This window comes from Sus scrofa, chromosome 3, assembly GCF_054392235.1.
Source record: "Sus scrofa isolate SSC_HxYL_T2T_F1_AM1 chromosome 3, Sscrofa_HxYL_maternal_Yorkshire_Landrace_v2.0, whole genome shotgun sequence".
NCBI classification, from domain to species: Eukaryota; Metazoa; Chordata; class Mammalia; order Artiodactyla; family Suidae; genus Sus; species Sus scrofa.
In genome coordinates, this window is record NC_139385.1 from 91,696,847 (window position 1) to 91,715,668 (window position 18,822).

The 18,822-nt window shown below is 42.5% G+C and overlaps 1 protein-coding gene across 5 annotated transcripts in view; it reads right to left on the minus strand.

The window, feature by feature from the left end:
- The window catches only part of LOC106508312 (BTB/POZ domain-containing protein KCTD18-like), a 233,359-nt gene that overhangs the window by 146,532 nt on the left and 68,005 nt on the right, over positions 1-18,822 (minus strand). Inside the window, exon 1 of one of the 5 annotated variants that reach the window (XM_085019140.1) lies at positions 12,078-13,166. The exons of 3 other annotated variants lie outside the window; for them this stretch is intronic. The gene's annotated coding sequence lies outside the window, so the exon portion shown is untranslated. Of the gene's footprint in view, positions 1-12,077; positions 13,167-18,822 lie in introns of those variants that run through there. One more of the 5 variants, XM_085019138.1, reaches the window with a different exon arrangement.

The following is an 18,822-nucleotide window of genomic DNA, read 5'->3' on the forward strand; positions in this document are numbered from 1 at the left end:
GAGAACAGAGATTCAGGCTTTCACCCTTAGGTCCTTTAAAACCTATTGCAACATCAAAATCTACAGACAAGCTTGTGACTCTAACCTCTGCCCTCCACTTCTTCCTGGGTTCAAACCCAGTTACTGTACTGTCAATCCTTGGCTTCACCTTCTTGGCTGGACAGGCAGCTGCCCCAATGAAGTCTTGTTCTCCATGTCTGTCATGTTCTGCTAAGGCCGTATATGCAATGCGTACAGTCTTAAAGGATAGTTACATTCTAGGCCCTCACCTCCTTGATCTCCTCTCCTGTCCTATAACCTACTTTACACACTAGGTATTACAGGCCTTCTGATCCAAATGCCAAAGAGCTGTGATTGATGCTGTGAAGAAAGGAGCTGTGAGCTACAATTTACAAAGTCTTGCCTGGCAAAGACTCTCTAGGTATGGACTGAACTAGATCTCAAAGGCCTGGGGCCAACTTTGTTAGTGAAGACAAAGGTCAAATATATTTCTTGGTCTGTTTTTTTTTGTTGTTTTTTTCTTTTCTTTTTATGGCCATACCTGTGGCATATGGAAGTTCCCAGGCTAGGGGTGGAATCAGAGCTGCAGCTGCTGACCTATGCCACAGCCAGAGCAATACCAGATCCAAGCTGCAACTGCGACCTCCGCCACAGCTTGCAGCAATGCCAGATCCTTAACCCACTGAGTGAGGCCAAGGATCGAACCCACATCATCGTAGATATTAGTCAGGTTTTATTGTGAGCCACATGGGAAGTCCTCTTCATCTGTTTTTATGCAGTGTATCTCTAGAATTAAAATTACCTGGAGGACAATTAAGAAAAAAATGTTGAAAATGCTTGTTAGGGGGACAATAGTGAGAAAGATGTTAAGGAGCACTGCTCTAGGGAATCTTCTGTAGATCAAAGCCACCCACAAATCTCACATTAAAGTATACATGAATTTCATTAATATTTCTTTATGGCCAAAGAGGCTTTATCCCAAGAATGACTGAAGGGTTTGACACAAAGGTAACGATTATTAATGACAACAGTAAATTCATAACAATAAGTCATAATAAATACTAAACATCATTAGTGTTATTAAATAAATTATATTAAATATATCAAGTATATAATATATATTACATATTTGTCAAATATATACTATATTAAATATATAAAATTATATTAAATATATATTTATATGCTGTTATATAAATATTTATAATGTTATTAAATAATATTAAATATATAACTTTGATAATAGTAAATTCAAACCACTAACACCCAATTCACTGGATTAAATAATGAAAAATGTGATGATTTCAACAGATGCTGAAATAGCACTTGATAAAATTCAAGTCACTTTTCCTTTAAAAAAAGAGGAGGAGTTCCCATCATGGCTCAGTGGTTAACGAATCTGACTAGGAACCATGAGGTTGAGGGTTCGATCCCTGGCCTCGCTCAGTGGGTTAAGGATCCGGCGTTGCCGTGAGCTGTGGTGTAGGTCACAGAGGCGACTCGGATCCCGAGTTGCTGTGGCCCTGGTGTAGGCCGGTGGCTACAGCTCCGATTTGACACCTAGCCTGGGAACCTCCATATGCCACGGGAGCAGCCCAAGAAATGGTAAAAAGACAAAAAAAAAAAAGAAAAAAAGAAAAGAAAAAAAAAAAAGAGGAATAGAAATACATTACAATAACATAGTACAGAGCTATTTAAAACAGAGCTGGTTTATCTTTAATGCAAAGCAGAGCATTATTATTAAAAATAGGAACAGGAGTTCCCGTCGTGGTGCAGTGGTTAACAAATCCGACTAGGAACCATGAGGTTGCGGGTTCGGTCCCTGCCCTTGCTCAGTGGGTTAAGGATCCGGCGTTGCCGTGAGCTGTGGTGTAGGTTGCAGATGCAGCTCGGATCCCGCATTGCTGTGGCTCTGGCGTAGGCCGGTGGCTACAGCTCCGATGAGACCCCTAGCCTGGGAACCTCCATATGCCGCGGGAGCGGCCCAAGAAATAGCAACAACAACAACAAAAAGACAAAAGACAAAAAAAAAAAAAAAAAATAGGAACAAAAGAGGAAGACTTGTGAGTTCACCTTCACCCAGCCACCTAAAATGATCATGCGGCCACCGTAGCCATGCAGAGGCTTCATATGAATTAATAAAACAGTTGAATAAAGTGGATGAATTTAAGTTAAGGTGTATATTCAAAACACAACATAATTCCTTTGACCTGATTAGAAATGTTAATTTAAAATGAGATTTTATTCACAACAGTAACAAAAAAGAAAATACTGGGAGATCCCATTGTGGCTCAGTGGTTGACGAATCAGACTAGGAACCACAAGGTTGCAGGTTCCATCCCTGGCCTTGCTCAGTGGGTTAAGGATCCGGCGTTGCCATGAGCTGTGGGATTCGAATCCTGTGTTGCTGTGGCTCTGGTGTAGGCTGGCAGCTACAGCTCCGATTGGACCCCTAGCCTGGGAACCTCCATATGCTGCGGGAGCAGCCCTAGAAAAGGCAAAAAGACAAAAAAAAAGAAAAGAAAAGAAAAAAAAAAAGAAAATACTGAATTTCAGTCATATTCAGTATGATTAATTCATGTTTTCAAAAATCATGTATGTTTCATGTGTTTATAAATGTATGTAAATGAATAATAGAAAGGTGCCTGGAAGTTTGAGGCAAGTGCTTTTCCCAAGAGAGGCAAAGAAAATGCAGAGAGTAAGGAGGAGCTTGTCCACTTCTTTTGAATTTCTTCCAACGATGATGTATTAACATGGAAATTTTATAATTTTTGAGACTTTACAAAACAGCATTTATAACCTCATTTTGTCAAACTACCGATACATTTATGTATACTTAGAAAATGTCATAAACTAAATAGTAGTTATATATAGATGTGGGACTTTAGGTGCTTTTTACTGTGACTTTTCTTTTTTTTAGTATTGTTTAATGTTTTATAATGAGCATATGCTATTTTTATAATAAAAAGTCATAAAGTTATCTTCATTTGGAAAAGAAACAAACAGAATCTAAGGAGGGCTATTCATGACATAAACAAAGACCCTTTTAAAACTAAGACAGAAGAAGAATGTAAACAGATGGAAAAATAGACCATGCTCCTATTTATAATTTATAGTATATTCACATATAAATATAATACAGATAAATCATCCCAAGCTATGAATAGATTAGAATAACAATTAGCTTTTCAAAACAAGAAACTTCCTGTAAAATATTTATTCCATTCTCCTTTTATAAACTCACTGAACAAAGCAAAAGAAATGAAAAATTGAGGGAGGAAGGCCTCCATTTTCCTTTTTTTTTTGTCTTTTTTTTGCTATTTATTTGGGCCACTCCCTCGGCATATGGAGGTTCCCAGGCTAGGGGTCAAATCGGAGCTGTAGCCACTGGCCTACACCAGAGCCACAGACAGCAACGTGGGATCCAAGCCACGTCTGCAACCTACACCACAGCTCACAGCAACACCAGATTGTTAACCCACTGAGCAAGGGCAGGAACCGAACCCGCAACCTCATGGTTCCTAGTTGGATTCGTTAACCACTGCGCCACGACGGGAACTCCCCAGGCCTCCATTTTCAATGAGACAAGGAAGGATCAAAACTTTCAATGAGAAACCATGAGAAAACCTGCTGGTTACCATGGATCAGAACCTGTACAGGGAACAGAGATGCCAGGTGCCTCCTTGGATCCACAATAGGATCCAGATCTTCCCAAAGGTCCATGATGGGAGGTTGGCTGATGACACCTTTATTCCATCTATGAGATGTGGTAGCACAGGCTGCCTAGAAAGAGTGGGATCCACACTGAGAGTGCCAAGGGAGGTAAGACTGCAGGAACCACTTTGCTGACCTTGCCTCCAGAGAGTCAACCATGTGGCAATGATGCATAGGATGATGCAAGAGGATGGAGGAAGTGGAGGCAGGAACTATCTATAGGAAGCCCATGAGTCTAAATCACATGGTTTTCCAGAACACTAAAAGCTGAGAGGAGATGGACCCAAGGAAAAGGAAATACCTGAAAGGGTGTTTGAGAGAATAAAACCTATTGATGTTGAAAGACCCTAGATGCTTTCCAATTTCCCCATCAACTTCTTTACTTGTCATACTTATATTCAGCCAGTAGTGGACCTCATTCAATAACAAGTGATAACCAAAAAGAAACCATAATGGGATTTACGCATAGAAATGGTAGAGAAAGGGGAATATACACAAAAACTGCTTAAAAATTAACATTGCAAGAGGAACTACACAAGGAAACAGAAAAGATATTCAGATAAATTCTCTCAAAGTAATTTCAGATAACACTATTGTTCTAGAAAAAGACCCCAAAGAAAATACATAAGAATTCAAAGATGGATGGCCAGCAGACACATGAAAAAATGTTCAATATCACTAATTATTAGAGATATGCAAATCAAAATGACAATGAGTTACTACCTTGCACCGGTCAGAATGGTCATCATCAAAAATTCTACAAATAACAAATGCTGGAGAGGTGTAGAGAAAAGGGAACCCTCCTACATTCTTGGTGGGAATGTAAGTTTGTACAACCACTATGGAGGTTGCTCAGAAAACTAAATATAGAACTACCATATGATTGATCCAGCGATCCCACTCCTGGGCATATATCGAGACAAAACTACAATTCAAAAAGATAATGCACCTGTTAAGTTCACAGCAGCACTATTCACAATAGCCAAGACATGGAAATAACCTAAAAATCCATCAACAGATGAATGGATTAAGAAGATGTTAAAAAAAAAAAAAGAAGAAGAGAAGAGAAATTGTTGGGCTCCCTAAAAAAATATACACACAGTGGTATACTATGCAGTCAATAAAAAGAATGAAATAACATCATTTGCATCAACATGGATGAAACTAGAGATTCTCTTACTAAGTGAAGTAAGTCAGAAAGAGAAAGACAAATACCATATGATATTATTTTATTCATTTATTTTTGTCTTTTTAGGGCCACACCCACAGCATATGGAGGTTCCCAGGCTAGGGGTCAAATCAGAGCTGTAGCTGCTGTCCTACGCCACAGCCACAGCAACGCCAGATCCAAGCCATGTCTGTGACCTACAACAGCTCGTGGCAATGCCAGATCCTCAACCCACTGGGGGAGGCCAGGGATCGAACCTGCGTCCTCATGGATCCTAGTCAGATTTGTTTCAGCTGAGCCATGACGGAAACTCCCGTATAATATCATTTATGTGTGGAATATAAAATGTGGCACCAATGAACTTTTCTAGAGGACAAAAACAGACTCACAGCCACAGAGAACAGACTTGTGGTTGCCAAGGGGGAGGGGGAGGGAGTGGGAAGGACTGGAAATTTGGGGTTAATAGATGCAAACTATTACATTTAGAATGGATGAGCAATTAGGTCCTACTGTATAGCACAGGGAACTGTATCCAGTCTTGTGATAGCACATGATGGAAGATAATATGAGAAAAAGAATGTGTGTGTATATATATGTATGTATTTTGGGTCACTTTGCTGTACAGCAGAAACTGACACAACATTGTAAATCAACTATAATTTAAAAAAAAATTTTTTAGGAATTCCCATCATGGCTCAGTGAAAATGAACCTGACTAGCATTCATGAGGATGAAAGTTCAATCCGTGGCCTCACTCGGTGCTTAAAGATCCGGCATTGCCAGGCTGTGGTATAGGTCACAGGCGTGGCTCAGATCCCAGGTTGCTGTGGCTATGGTGTAGGCTGGCAGCTACAGCTCCGATTCATCCCCTAGCCCGGGAACCTCCATATACCATGGGTACGGACATAAAAAGACAAAAAAAAAAAATTTTTTTTAGAATTCAAAGAAGTAATTTTTATTTATTTATTTATTTTTTTTTTTTTTTTGTCTTTTTGCCTTTTCTAGGGCCGCTCCTGCGGCATATGGAGGTTCCCAGGCTAGGGGTCTAATCGGAGCTGTAGCCACCGGTCTATGCCAGAGCCACAGCAACGCAGGATCCGAGCCGAGTCTGCAACCTACACCACAGCCCACGGCAACGCCGGATGCTTAACCCACTGAACAAGGCCAGGGACTGAACCTGCATCCTCATGGTTCCTAGTCAGATTCATTAACCACTGCGCCACGACGGGAACTCCGAAAGAAGTAATTTTTAAAATGAAAGAAAACAAACTAGTAGATTCAAGATAAAAATGGCGAAGTAAACCTTGATAATGACAGAATCTATATTAGATGCAACAGAATATGGGATACAAATAACTGACTCTGTAACTGGAACCATAGTGGAAAGAATCTGGGAAAATCACACAAAATGAACAACAATAAAACCAAGATGTGTTCATGTTTCTAAAGAAAATCACTATTTTTATAGGGTTCCTTGGCATTTCTGAAGGAGAATATGCATTTCTGAAGAAGAAGAAGAAAAAGAAGAAAAGGAATTACGTATAAATTATTTCCAAAACTAAAATAGAACTTTGTCAAAACAAAGTTGACTTGAACCTACAAATTGAAAGGGTGTACATATTCCCAAAAAAAAACTGGTATAGACTCTTCAACATCAGGGTATGTCCTACTGAACTTGTAAAAAGTCAAGGATAAAGAAAATTTCACATGGATGGAGATTTTCACATACAAAGAGAGAAAAATCAAGTTTCTTCAGGTTTCTTCCCAATGCCAAAAGACAGACGACCAACATCTAAAAAGGTCTGAAGGAAAGAAAGCAGGACTCAAGGATTATGTACATGCCAAGCTACCCCTCAAGTATAAAGGCAATAGACAGGCATTCTGAGGTGTGCAAAACCTTAGGGGATAAAGTGCCCAAGAACCTTCTTGAAAAACAACTTTTGAATGAAATCTACTCAACCAAGGAATGAGTCAAAACAAATTCTAGAAGAGAGAACCTACGTGCATGAGCTTCCTAGGGCTGCCATAACACAGCACCCCAAACTAGATGGCTCAGAACAATGTTGTCTCAGAGTTCTGGAGTCTAGAATTCTGAAATCAAAGTGCCAGCAGGACCGTGCTCCCTCTGAAGGTGCTAAGGAAGGAGCCTCCGTTATACCTCTTCCAGCTTTTTGCAGCCCCAGAAGTTCTGTGGTTTGTGGCAATGTGACTCCAGTGCTCATAGCGTGTTCTTCCTCTGTCTCTTTCTACATCTTCCCTTTGCGCAGGTCTCTGTCCACATTTCCCCTTTTATAAGAACACCCATCATATTGGATTAGGGCCCACTCTAATGACCTCATTTGAACTTGATCACCCCTGAAAACACTCTATTTTCAGATAAGGTCACATTCTGAGGTACCTGGAATTAGGACTCCAACATGCCTTCTTTAGGGAGGATACAGTTGAACCTATAACAGTGGGGTAACATGGAGAGGGGAGCACTAAGCCCATTAAATATAGGGCTGAAATCAACAGTAGCAAGAAGTATGGCTAAGAGAACAAAATCAAGTGAGGTCAATATTAACAATGGAATATAATAAAAATTAAGAGAGCATTGGGCATGGGATTATTCATAGCAGAAATTCAATGATATGACTTAAAAGTGAAACTTGCTTTTTTTCAAGCATAGTAAATTCAATCTTTTAATGTTTTTCATTCTGTTTTTTAACTCTAAAGGAATTAATCTTTTTAAGAACTTGTGGTGAAGAAACCATCAATTTAGTCATTTCTAAGTTTCAGTTCAACTCTTCTAATGTAAATTCAAGTGAACAATATTAAAACTGTTTATCATCTAAAAGGGTATGCAGGGAGTGCCCATTGTGGCTCAGCAGTAATGAACCCAACTAGTATCCATGAGGATGCAGGTTGAATCCCTGGCCTTGCTCAGTGGGTTAAGGATCCCGCTGTTGCTGTGAGATGCGGTGTAGGTCATCTGCTGTGCTATCGTGAGCTGAGGTGTAGGTCATAGGCAGGCAGCTGTAGCTCTGATTCAATCCCTAGCCTGGGAACTTCCATCTGCCGCAGGTGTGGCCTTAAAATTAAATAAATAAATAAATAAATAAAATATAACGGTGTGCAGAGTATAATCCTAGTTTTAAAAAATTCTTCAGTTCTATTTATCCACATACATACAGGTCGTTAATGATGTTTTATAAATGTTGGAAATGGTTGTCTCTGGGCAGTAGGACTCAGTGAGTTGGTTTTTTTTTTTTTTTACTTTTTTGGTTGTGCTTTTCTGTATTACTTACATTTTTATACCAGATATATGTTATTTTAAACAAAAGCAATAAAATCATTGTTTCACATTATTTTCCTAAAAGCTTTCTTTATAGGCATTCAGGGTGGAACTCAACTTCAGGTCCTAGGCAGTGGTGGATCCAGGATGCAGAAGGTAGAATCTGGGGAGATGCTGTGACAGTCGACACAAGGTATCTGGCTACTGGGAGGCCCTTTCCCAACTGAGGTCCTGTTCACAGCCATTGTGGCAGAAAACTCCCTAATGGCAAATGCCACTAAAGGTATTCAAGGCTTTCCATAGTCATGCCCAGTCCCCAAAGAAGCCACATGGCCTTAAGTTCAGCAAAATGATGCCTTTCAATTTTTGAGAAAGTCCAACTTTTGTTTATTGTGACATCCAAGAAGCTAACGCTCCCAGAAATCAATCCAGAGGCTGGCTCTATTCTTCGGGACCCCCCAAGCAAGAGACCTGACTATATGACTGTCCTGTGCCCACAGCTATGTGACCAAGTCCCCCACTCCATCCTCCAAGCTGGACTTTTTAACAGGAAGGGCATTAGTGAGCATAAAACCCATCATCCTTTTATATTTCATTGTTCCTCTTCTTATATCTGGTTGTCAACAAATGTTCAACAGGAAATTTTTCTTTTATTACTTCTCTTCCTGTATTTTAAGGGAAGTGGTGGAGGTTTCTGTGGATACAGCATGCAGTCAACTGAGGTTTTGTAAGGCTGAGCACATCCCCCCAAAATTTATGGGCTTTCAGCCTTCCTTACTGAAAGTTTGTGCTGGCCTTCATATTCCGTCTTTTAGTCTGCACAACAGGTGTCCTGATAGGAGGCACCAGCTCAGCAACAGTAGGAGCAGAGACAAGCCTGGGAGCAGCAGCAGGAAAGTGTGCAGCAGGAACAGGGTTATCTAAACCTGTTCCTTTCTTTTTTTTCTCTTTTTCTTCCTCCTTTCTTTTCTTTTTTCTTTCTTTTTCTTTCCCTTTCTCTTTCTTTTTCTTTCTTTCTCTCTTTCTCTTTTCTTTTTAGGGCCACATCCATGGCATATAGAAGTTTCCAGCCTAGGGGTAAAATTCAGAGCTCCAGCCACAGCAACACCAAATCCAAGTTGCATCTGCAACCTGTGCCACAGCTTGCAGCAATGCTGGATCCTTAACCCACTGAGCGAGGCCAGGGCTCAAACCCACATCCTCATGGAAACTAGTTGGGTTCTTAAGCCACTGAGCCACAACGGGAACTTTCGGGTTATCTAAACCTGAAGGCAGGCCAGGAACGTGACCCAGAGGACCTGCATACTGGGCTCTGCCAAAGGGCTGGGGATGACATGCAGCCAGTGTCTCCAAGAGACAGAACAACTAGACAAGTTGTCATAGTAACAGTCAGAAGCAGGGGGTAGGCCTTGGGTGAACACAGAGAAACACATCAAGAATCTGAGGTCAGCCCCTGCCAGTGGCCTAAGGGAACTTCTTAGAAAATATTGTTTGTAATCACTTTTTTTTCCCCCCCGCTTTTTAGGGCCACACCCATGGCGTATGGAGGTTCCCAGGGTAGAGGTCTAATCAGAGCTGTAGCTGCCAGCCTGAATGAGAGAGCCTCAGCAACATGGGATCTGAGCCTCATCTGCGACCTATACCACAGCTCACAGCAACAACAGATCCTTAGTTGGCTGAATGAGGCCAGGGATTGAACCGCATCCTAATGGATCCTAGTCAGGTTCATTAACTGCTGAGCCATGAAGGGAACTCCCCCCCCCCATTTTTTTTGTACTCACTTTTTTAATATCAGAAAGATTATAAAATTATTTATTAAAACACAAATAATGTTAACACATTATTTGTTAAAACCAATACAATTAGGAGTTCCCATCATGGCACAGCAGAAACAATTATTTGTTAAAATATCAGAAATATTATAAAATTATTTGTTACAAGTCAATCAATTTACTTGAAATCAAGTAATACTTCAAACCCTATGTTCTCTGTGTTCTGAATCAAAGTTCTAGAATTGTCTGTTGCAGGTTGTCCATCTCCTGGCTGCTCTCTAATACATCTAAGAGTCAGAGTGCTAATTATTCAGAGTGTCTCAGACACAAGGCAGCAGAAACCACAGTATCCCCCGCCCTGATGCTGGATTACTTGCAACTCCCTCATCACCCCTTCCCTTCGATTCCTTATTGGCTTCAGTGTGTCACGGTGCCTGGCAAGGCTTTTTCTTCTCATAGTTCTAATTTGGGCAGATGGCTTTTACTCACTTCGCGGCACCTTCCCCAACCCAAAGTTTCTATCTCTATAGATGTCCCTCAGTTATTAAAAATATGATTTTACTCATTCAGTGAAAGTAGATATGAACAAACAGCAAAGTGGTCCTTTGAGCACGGCCTTCCAGCTGCCTCTTACACCCCTGCCCATGATAAGGGCTGACAGAAGTCTCTGCCTTAACCAGTTTCAAATCTTGGGTGATTCTGTTTAGCTGTATTTACCTGAGCCACTCCCTCAGCTCACTCACTCCTCATCCTGCTCAAAACGGCTTCTGCCTCCTCTGCTCCACTGATCCGCTCTTTCCAAGACCATTAGCTAGCTCCTACTCCTGCTAAAAACCACCCACATGTTTCAGCTGTCACCTCCCTAATCTGTCCGCTCATGTGTGAAACTTTTTCTCTCCATCCATAACTCCCTTGGCCGATGGTTTCTCTCATATCCTTCGCTCTCCCAGTTCTTCTCATTCCGCTCCCTCCTCAATGGTCTTCTCTTCCTCTTCTACCCACAAATTTTCAGGGTTGCATTCTCAGCAAGCAAGCTCTTTTCTTTGCTTTTTTTTTGCTTTTTAGGGCCACACCCATGGCATGTGGTCGTTCTCAGGCTAGGGATTGAACTGGAGCTACAGCTGCCGGCCTACAGTGCAGCCACAGTAACACCAGATCCGAGCCACAGCTGCAACCTACACCACAGCTCACAGCAACGCCGGATCCTCGACTCACCAAGCAAGGCCAGGAATCGAACCCACATCCTGTTAGATACTAGTCGGGTTCATTACCGCTGAGCCACAACTGGAACTCCAAGCAAGCTCCTTTATACTCATGTTTTAACTACCAAATGTCTCCCAACCCAGACCACCCCTATATCCAACCCTTAGTCTTAACTGCTGGAAATAAACACACCATGGAGCCCCCAAGCTCTAGCTCTCTTCCTGGGTTACATTTCTTTCTCTTTTTGTTTTTTTAGGCCCGCACCTTTGGCATAGGGAAGTTCCCAGGCAAACAGTCAAATCAGAGCTGTAGGTGCCAGCCACAGCCACTGCAACACCAGATCTGAGCCATGTCTGTGAGCTACACCACAGCTCTGGCAACACCGGATCCTTAACCCACTGAGCGAGGCCAGGGATCGAACCTGCATCCTCATGGTTACTAGTTAGATTCATTTCCTCTGAGCCACAATGGGAACTCCTGGTTACATTTCTTAAATTACATTCTGTTACACTTCTGCAGCCCACGGAAATGTGCACATGAATAGAAGTGAAAACCATTCTGGGTCCCTAAAGCAGAAGTGACTCCAAGAGCCACAATCACTACTGGATCAGAAATCACAGACAAAAGAATAGTAAACAGGAGTTCACATCGTGGCACAGTGGAAATGAGTCCAACTAGGAACCATGAGGTTGCGGGTTCCATCCCTGGCCTAGCTCAGTGGGTTAAGGATCTGGCATTGCCATGAGCTGTGGTGCAGCTCGCAGATGCAGCTCAGATCTGGCATTGCTGTGGCTCTGGCATAGGCTGGCAGCTACAGCTCTGATTAGACCCCTAGCCTGGAAATCTCCACATGCCATGGGTGCAGCCCTAAAAAGCTAAATAAATAAATAAATAAATAAAATTTAAAAAGAGAAGTCACGGCCTCAAGGGATTCAGCAGACACTTACCTCAGAGAGGAAGTTCAGTTGTTCTTCCTCTTGTATCTGTGTTCTTTTCAAGGTCTTTATCTCCCCAAGTAGAAAATGGAGAGGAGTAAATGTGCTTCTCCTTTGCTTTGATGTCAGCCAGGAAGGAGGTACATGAAAAAACATGGACAGGGTAGGGGGGCGGAGGGAGGGCTTAGGGGTAGGAAGAGTTAAGTGCAGTGGGAGTTTCCCCCAAAGTTCCAATGTGTTCTAAAGATACAAACCAAGCTAACTCATTTAACTCTGAATCCTGGAGCTTTAATCTTTTAAGAACATACTTCCTTCCTGTATTTCTAGTAATTGCTGTTTCTGACTTTTCTAGAAATCCCACCAGTCACCCAGACTCTCTCTTGCAAAAGAATTGAGCCACAAAAATAGAACCATGAGAAAAGTTAGTTTGACCCCTTTGCTCTGTGACATGTGCTGGGTGCAGAACGGGGGACAAGGGGAATGCGTGAGCGGCAGGGAGAGGTCTTCAACTGGTTCTTCCATCTCAAGGAAAAATAATCTGAGGGAACAAATTAAAAAAATTCTTTATATTAGTCACCCACAGGAAAAGGATTTTGTGGGAAAGAATTTATACTTGGACTATTCTAGTATTTAGAGGAAGTTTTAACCTAAGATCCATGAATGGGCTTTATCAGGATATACAATCCTCAGGAAACTGAGATCTACATGTTTTTGTGTCTGTGCATTTTTCTGAGAGGGTCCGTAGTTCCAGATTCTCAAAGAGGTCCCTGATATCCCACTAAAAAGGGTAAGAACTCCCAGAGGTTAACTCAGTTGCATTGGTTATCTATTGCTGTATAATAAATTACTCCAAAACCTAGCAGTGCGATACAGCTAACGTTTATTATCTCACAGGTTGAATGCGCAAGGATTTGAGAAGTGGTTTAGCCACGTGACTTGGCTCAGGGTCTCTTGCAGCGTTGCTGTCAAGGGGTCAGCTGAGGGAGCTCTCGTTATGGCTCAGTGGTTAATGAACCCGACTAGTATCCATGAGGATGCAGGTTCAATCTCTGGCCTTGCTCAGTGGGTTAAGGATCCGGAGTTGCTATGAGCTGTGGTGTAGATGCAACTCGGATCCCGAGTTGCTGTGGCTATGGTGTAGGCCAGCAGCTGTAGCTCTGGTTCAACCCCTAGCCTGGGAACCTCCATATGCCTCAGGTGTGGCCCTAAAATGACCAAAAAAAAAAAGAAGTCGTCAGCTGGTGTTTCTGTCATCTCAAGACTTGACTAGGGCTGGAGAAGATACTTCCTTTTTTTTTTAATAATGATTTTTATTTTTCCGTTATAGCTGATTTACAGTGTTCTGTCAATTTTCTACTCTACAGCAAGGTGACCCAGTTACACATACATGTATACATTGTTTTTTCTCACATTATCATGATACATCACAAGAGACCAGACATAGTTTCCAGGGCTATAGAGCAGGATCCCATTGCTTATCCATTGCAAAGGCTAAAGTTTGCATCTATTAACCCCAAATTCCCAGTCCCTCCTACTCCCTCCCCCTCCCTCCCCCTCCCTCTTGGCAACCTCAAGTCTGTTCTCCATGTCCATGATTTTCTTTTCTGTGGAAAGGTTCATTTGTGCCCAATATTAGATTCCAGATATAAGTGAAATCATACGGTATTTGTCTCTTTTTTTTTTTTGTCTTTTTGTCTTTCGAAGGACACACCCGCAGCACATGGAGGTTCCCAGGCTAGGGGTCTAATCAGAGCTGTAGCCGCCGGCCTATGCCAGAGCCACAGCAACACGGGATCAGAGCAGCATCTGGGACCTACACCACAGCTCATTAACCCACTGAGCAAGCCAGGGATCGAACCCGCAACTTCACAGTTCCTAGTCGGATCTGTTAACCACTGCGCCACGACAGGAACTCCTTTTCTTTCTTTCTTTTTTTTTTTTTTTTTTTTTTGTCTTTTTGTCTTTCAAAGGACACACCCATGGCATACGGAGGTTCCCAGGCTAGGGGTCTAATTGGAGCTACAGCTGCCGGCCTACACCACAGCAACACCAGATCCTTAACCCACCAAGTGAGGCCAGGGATCGAACCCACAACCTCTTGTTTTCTAGTTGGATTAGTTTCTGCTGCACCATGACGGGAACTCCTGTCTCTTTCTTCACTTAGTATGAGAGTCTAGTTCCATCCATGTTGCTGCAAATGGCATTATGTTCTTTTCTTATGGCTGAGTAGTATTCCATTGCATATATACACCACATCTTCTTAATCCAGTTGGCTGTGGATGGACATTTAGGTTGTTTCCATGTCTTGGCTAATGTGAGTAGTGCTGCAATGAACATGCGGGTGCATGTGTCTTTTTCAAGAAAAGCTTTGTCCAGGTATATGTCCAAGAGTGGGACTGCTGGGTCATATGGTAGTTCTATATATAGTTTTCTAAGTTACCTCCATACTGTTTTCCATTGTAGTTGTACCAGCTTACATTCCCACCAACAGTGCAGGAGGGTTCCCTTTTCTCCACACCCCCTCCAGCATTTGTTATTTGTGGACCTATTAATGATGGCCATTCTGACTTGTGTGAGGTGGTTGGAGAAGCTACTTCCAAGATGGTGTGCCTACATGGCTGTTGGCAGGAGGCCTCCATTCCTTGCTACATGGACCTCTCTCTCCCTGAGCTGCTTGAGTGAGTGTCTCCGCAACATAGCAGCTGGCCTGCCCCAGAGGGAGGGACCCGGTCAGAGAGTAAGGAGGAAGCCACGTTGCCTTTCACAGCCTAGTCTCAGGAATCACACATTCTCACTGCTGCCACATGCTATGTATAACTTAGCCAGCTCACATTCAAGAGGAGGTAATTAGGCTCCACTTCTTAAAGGGAAGGATAGCAAAGAATTTGTGAATATATGTTTAAACTAAACTAGTCAAGAGGCCTTACTTTCAGTCTTGCTGAGAAGCAGGTTTCTCCTCCTCCAAACCCTTCCCTTTCCTTTACCAGATCGCTGTGCAGTATGTGGGACTCCCCTCAGTGTAGGGCTCCCCCATGACATTGGACAAATTACTAACCTTCATTGCATTGCAATTTTTTCATTGTTACTGGGGATATTAATAGTACCTACTTCACAGGATTGTTCTAGGATGACAAAATGAAATGCCAGGTTAATAAATCTGTTAAAATGTTTGCTGTAATAATGGTGATTTTGCCTCACATCTACAGCTTTCCATTACATAGACTTGTACATTTACGGATTGTCAGTCTTCCAGATGGGATAAGAAGTGATTGTCTACTGAAAACTGATTTGTAGAGCATGTGCTATAAGGCAGGGAAATACAAAAGGAGCTAAAAATAGACCCTGTCCTTGGTAGGTCTTAAAAAGGAACTTGAGGAGAAAAGGTATCTCTATGTGAAATGGAGGAATGCTTTCCAAATCCAGTGACATTCATCTCTGTTGAGAACAGGGGAGCGTCCCTGCTTTTAATTTTGAAGGTGAAGATTCAGGCCAGGGAGTGAATTTAAGGAGATGGATGGTGAAGTTTGAAGGGGGACCACAGAAGGCTTTTTAGGGACCATAGCAGGAAACACAAAGGGGAAAAGAAAGAGATTTATGAAGTCAAGACTTCACAGAGAAAGGAACAGACTTAAAGAAAAAGGAAAACCACAAAATTTTCTCTGAGGGAAGAAAAGTTTGTGCTGTGATAGACCCTGAAGGACAGCTTGATCATATTTATCATATTTATATTTATTTCAGTAAACATGCTGAAACAGAAAGATATCCTGCTGACCTTTCAAAGGCAAGGAATGCATCTATAATCCATAACCTGAAGGGTATTTTTAAAAAATACACATACTCTATAACCACTTCTTTGAGTTCCCTTCGTGGCTCAGTGGTTAACGAACCCAACTAGGATTCATGAGGATGCAGCTTCAATCCCTGACCTCGTTCAGTGGGTTAAGGATCTGCTGTTGCTGTGAGCTGTGGTGTAGGTTGCAGACGTGGCTCAGACCCTGCATTGCCGTGGCTGTGGTGTCAGCCAGTGGCTGCAGCTCTGATTCAACCCCTAGCCTGGGAACCTCCATATGCCACAGGTAGGGCCCTAAAAAGCAAAAAATAAAATAAAACCACTTCTGTGACTAATTCAGGAATTTGGGGGTGGGGGAAGCATGCCCACGGCATGTGGAAGTTCCTGAGTCAGCAATCAAACCTATGCCACAGCTGCAACCCAAGCCACCGCAGTAACAATGCTGGATCCTTAACCCACTGTGCCACAAGAGAACTCCTAATTCAGATCTTAGATTAAAATGCTTGCTGGTGAGCATTTCACAGGGCTGGTTCTCTGCAGTCCAGCCTTTCTGCTTGCTTCCTATTGTGAGAGGGGCCAGACTGAGAGGTGCTGTGTGCAGACTCAGACTCTCAGATCTCTCGGGCAACCTTCAAGGCTGAGGGAAGGAAGAGAAGAGAGGCGTCTCCAGCCTGGAAGGCACAGAAACAAGGATGATGGTACACTGCTGAGGTCTTCCATTGTCACCTCTATCTCTGTGGCCAGGCTCCTCCATTTTTCTGTTGAGGCAGTGGCCTAAGAGGACCTGTTGTCTATAAGTTGCCCAAGACATTTTGAAGTGGGTGAGAGGCAGGTGTTCACTCACTACCTTGCTTTTTTTTTTTTGGTCTTTTTGTCTTGTTAGGGCCGCACCCATGGCATATGGAGGTTCCCAGGCAGGGATCCAATCGGAGTTGTAGCTGTCAGCCTCAAAGCCATAGCAACGCCAGATCCAAGCCGCATCTTTGACCTACACCACAGCTCACAGCAACGCCAGATCCTTAACCCACTGAGCGAGGCAAGGGATCGAACCCTCAACCTCATGGTTCCTAGTCGGATTCATTTCCGCTGCACCACGACAGGGACTCCCTACCTTGCTATTAATTCATAATGAAAGTCAAATCTCGAGACCAAAATGTACCCCCTATAGAGACATTTTTAAAACAAACATTCATGAACAATTAGGCAGAGAATATTTCATCAACCTGCTCTGTAGGTTCATGAAGTCCCAGCTCTTGCCCTTTTAAGTGATCCAACCACTACCTGGCAGGAACGGTCCACTAGAGGCAAAACCAACAACATTTCAGAGTCAGGATTTGATTATCATCATGTATCAGCGCCAACTAGCAGAACCCTCCTAAAGCTGTGTCTGGAGATAGGACGGCTCAGGATCAAGTGTCTGGCACTGTTCTCACAGGTTCACAAGTTCATGCTAAAGGTCTTGCTAGGCTCTTATACTCTGTGCAGGCAAACATGAAGAGTGCCACTAAAATATTTTAGCTTATTCGCATAGCTTGGCTTTCTTTAACTTTGTCGGTAAGAGCCCTTTTCCATCATTCCTCATGCTAATTACCAAGCCACTAATTTCATCACACAAAATCCATTTACGATATTCACTGTGCTGATTAGCAGTGTCTGCTATGGATCAAAACAGAGATTACTCGAGCACTGATAGGGGCCAACCTTGGCAGATGGCCTGTCTGATAGAATATGAGCCGATGCTCTGGGGTATAGTTTACCCCTAGAATTGAAGCTTAACCTAACTAGCAAGTACACAACATTATACCATCAATTCTGCCATATTTTCAAGTGATATCAAGATATTTGCTTTTTTTTTGGTCTTTTTAGGACTGCACCTGCAGCATATGGAGGTTCGCAGGCTACGGATGAAGTTGGATGTGTAGCTGCTGGTCTACACCACAGCCACAGCAATGCCAGATCCGAGCTGCATCTGAGACCTACACCACAGTTCACGGCAATGCCAGATCCTTAACCCACTGAGCAAGGCCAGGGATTGAACCTGAGTCCTCATGGATATTAGTCAGATTTGTTTCCACTGAGCCACAATGGGAACTCCTGCTTTGAAGTTTCCACTGTGGCTCAGTGGGTTAAGGATCCGGCATTGTCACTGCTGCAGCAGCATGAGTTTGACCCCGGGCCCAGAAAATTCCACGTGCCATGAGTGCAGCAAAAAAAAAAAAAAAAAAAAAAAGAAGAAGAAGAAGAAGACACTTGCTTTAGCCTCAGAGGAAGAAAAAAAATCATTTTAATAAGGTTCAGTGGAAAGCTAGTCAATACTAGGACCATCAGTCCCAAGTTCCATGACCATTTCATCAGTTGTAGCTTCTTTCTGGAAAGAAGATGATTAATACGATAAATGATTGAAGTCTGTGAGATTGTATTGGAGACTGTGAACTTCTAAGCCTTATAATACAGGGAGATACTTGTTACTTCGAAGAGGTTATTTTAGTGCAAGTTGAAGGAAATGTTATTTTACATGATTCTTATGGAACTGGTTACTCCCAAGAGTAGTTCAGGCTCTAAACAAATCATTTACTCTGGGCTAAAGCAAAGGTCATAAAGTTGCAGCCCACAAAAATGTTTTATTTGGCCAGAGAAACATGGTAAGAATTATTGAATGTGATAGCTAGTTCTTGAAAATCAGTGGCCATTCCCATAAAAATTTGTATTTCCAGGTTTGCTTGGGGAAAAAAAAAAAAAATCAAAAGATCTGGCAACACTTGGTCTGCATTCCCTTCTGACATCAGACTGAGGACCCACGTAACATACATTTCCTCTCCAGCTGGCCACTGTCCTCATTGGGCCCTAGTAATTCCCAACACGGAGGCCTGAGGCCAGTTGTCATTTATACTCTCACCTGTCCGCCATATTTCTTATCGCAGAGTTAGGAAAAACTATTTCTTGTACCTTGAACAGCCTTTTAGCATC